This window comes from Rhinolophus sinicus, chromosome 18 (genome assembly GCF_057876585.1).
Source record: "Rhinolophus sinicus isolate RSI-liver-muscle chromosome 18, RSI-T2T, whole genome shotgun sequence".
Lineage (NCBI taxonomy): Eukaryota > Metazoa > Chordata > Mammalia > Chiroptera > Rhinolophidae > Rhinolophus > Rhinolophus sinicus.
The window spans coordinates 62,112,745-62,116,105 of record NC_142518.1 but is presented as its reverse complement, the minus strand read 5'-3'; the positions used below and the strand labels follow the sequence as shown (position 1 = coordinate 62,116,105).

Genomic DNA, 3,361 nt, shown 5'->3' with positions numbered 1-3,361 from the left:
ATACTACCAACCACCTGGGTTCAAGGAGCAGATTTTCCTGATTTCCCGACCAACTTTTCTCGGGATTCGGGAATGGAAAAGCAAAAAAAATTCCTGAGAACAGGTGGGAATTCCTGCCTGGAAACCCTAGTTCATGTAACCTCTTTGAAGATACTGCATGAGACTGAGACGTTTATTATGTTTGGCCAGCTCATGAATATTTTTGCCCTCCATCTTTCCTATCTTACTGCATTTAAAAAAATATATTTTTATGGCTTAGTTTAGATATTTTACTTTTTTTCTCAGCTCCTGCTTCCCTCTCATTGCATTTTCCCAGTAAAGCCTAAGCACATAAATTTGCCTCGGGGTCTGTTTTCTAGGGAGCCTGGCCAAAGACACCTACAAGGGGCATTCTAAAACTTTTTTCCTCTTTTTTATGTGTACATGTGCAAAAAGATTCTTTAGAATATGTGCCTAGGAGGAGAACTGCTGAGTTGTAGCTGTAGTTGTGGTTATAGAGTGGCTGACTTACGCACATTTACTAAGCAATGCCAAACTGTATTCCAAAGTTGTTTTACCCATGTAACTTTTACTGGCAGTGTACGGGCGTGCCTGTCGCTTTACAACTTCTCCAAAACTTGGTGTTGTCTATGTTTTTAATAGTTGTAATCTGGTGGTTATGTAATGGTGTCTCATTTGGCTTTCCTAAGCTTTTCCTAGAACACAAATGAAGTTTTGGACAGTTTCATATGTTCCCAGGAAATTAGTATTTTCATCCTTCTGTGAAATGCCTAGCCATGTCTTTTGCACATTTTCTATTAGTATGGCTGCCTTTTCTTTCTGATTGGTTGGAGTGCTTTATATATTTGGATAATAATTCTTCCTTGGGTGTATGTCTTTCAAATACCTCTTCCCAGTTTATTGCCCCGTCTTTCAAGCTTTTATTTAAGGGCAGTAATCCATGATGGATTTTTGATCTTGTTCAAAGCAGCCACAGCCACGGACTGCAACTTGTCCTCAAAAGCAGTGATCGGCACCTCCAGCATATCTGTTCCAACTTTATCACCTAGTACATGCACACTGTATTTGACATTTTTTAGTTCCATACCCCACTGGAACTAGCTCAGAAGAGCCGTCTGCCTGAATGCTCCTGACACCCTCCTCTAATTTTGCCATATCTGTCTTCTTATCCCAAGGTTTCATATCTAAGAAGATGGAAGACTGGGCAACAAGTGCATGGTTTTTTTTTGGCTTTCTTTGACTCATAGTGTGCAAGGCACTCTTCTCTTAGCCTCTGGGTTTCTTCTTTTCCTCCTCCTCCTCAGACCCAAAGAGATCAATGTCATCGTCTTAACTACTGGTAGCTCCAGGTCCTGTGTGTCTTCCACATTAGTTGGGCCAGACTTGCCCAAAACTTTCGTCACTCCTGGCAGGCTGGCCTTTTCCTTTATGTAAGACTTTTTGTGATTCTTCCAACATGGGGCATGATACAAGTTGGCAGATGGTAGGCCGGAGTCTGCTTCAAATATTGCTACATCTGCTTTGATGGCACATACCCCTGATGTAGCTCCTGTCTGCCAGGTGGTCGTTGATCACATGGAGGTCAGCGGGGCTTTTCAGGTCTCCCAAACCCCTGGCATCGGCTGACTCGGGAGCTGCACAGTGGCAGAGAAATGCGGGCAGTTGGTGCCAAGTGCCAAGACAAAAAAAAAAGTTCCCAGGTGTTTCTTTTTTTCTTGCCATAATGATTACCTATTATCCCTGCGCCTTTCAATGCATGATGTGGTCTGTTTCTTCCACTGATCTGCCATAAGTCACGTTTTCACATATACCTGGGTCTGTTCTGCATTGTCTATTTTGTTCCATTGTTCTTCATGACCACACCTGTTCCAAAATTACATTGTCCTCAGTACTACAGCTTTATAATAAGTCTCCAAAATTGATAGGGCCATCTTCCTGCCTTATTTTTCTGGACTGTCTTGTCTGTTTTTGATCCTTTGCCTGATCAAGTTACACACACACACACAACCTGTTAGGATTTTGTTTGGAATTGCATTGGATCTTTCGATCAATTTGTACTTATGCTCATGAAGGTGATGAGTTTATGATTTTTACATATCCAATGTGCTGTCACTTTTTACTGTACTTGTCTTTTTTTGGTATTTCATAAAATGCATAAGAGAGTGTTCACTATTTTACTGTTCTCTGGAAGAGTTTAGGTAAGATTTGAATTCTCTGTCCCTTTAATGCATGGTAGAAATTGTAAAGTCACGTGGGCCTGGATTTTTCTTTGATCAAATATTTATAAACTACTGATTCAATTTCTTTAATCATTATACAAGACTATTGAGGTTTTCTGTTTCTCTGTGAATTATTTTTTTGGTGCTTATATGCTTCTAAGAATTTATTCGTTTCATGTGTGACCTCAAATTTATTGGCATAATATTGTTTATGTGTTTCTTTTAACTCATTTCTGTTATACTTGATTCATGCCCACTTTTTCATTCCTAATATGGTGCTTTTGCTATTTTTCTTTGTGAGTTATTTTGCCAGAGTTTTCTCTTCTTTTGGTCTTTCCTAAGAACCACATTTGACATTATTGTCACCTCTATTTTATGTCTTACATTTCATTAATTCCTGATTTTGGCTTTATTTCCTTCTCTTTTTAAAAACTTATTCTGATGTTCTTTTTCTAACATCATAAGTTGCATGCTTAGCTCATTAATTTTGAGGCTTCCTTTAAAACTGTTTTTGGATTAAGATATACATATAGAAGACTGTGAAAGCATAACTATGTAGTTTAAAGAATAATTGCTAAGTAACCACTGTGCAGATCAAGAAATCTACAACCACCGACTCCGGTAGCCGCCTGTGCAGTTATCCCTGATCACAGTCCCCTCTCTGTCCTCTAGATGTAACCACTGGCGTGATTAGATGGATCTGTATATCGGTATGTACAGAGATATGTATGATATATGTTTATTAAAAACTTTATTACTTAAATATACATTCCTAAACAATATAGAATATAGTTTAATCTTCTCTGTTTGTTAACTTTACATATAATGGAATAATACGTAACGCATCCTTTAAAAACTTCATTTTTTTAACCTAATATTATAGCAACTAGATTTGTTCTTTCACTTTCTGTGTTGTAGAATATTCAGTTTTTTGAATATACCACAAATTATACAGAGGGTGCCAAAAAAATGTATACACATTTTAAGAAAGGAAAAAACTGTATTAAAATTATGCAGGTGGTAACCACTTTGAGCACCTCTTGTAATTGCAGAAGTCAAACATAACTTGTATTCATCTTTTGTTATCGGTATATATTGAGTGTTACAGTTTGAATACAGTTTTTTTCTTTCTTAAAATGTGT

General features: G+C 37.6%; 1 pseudogene; it reads right to left on the bottom strand.

Moving 5' to 3' along the window:
• Window positions 1–920: 920 nt before the first annotated feature.
• Window positions 921–1,722, bottom strand: LOC109460292 (elongation factor 1-beta pseudogene; annotated as a pseudogene).
• Between the last annotated feature and the right edge of the window lie 1,639 nt (window positions 1,723–3,361).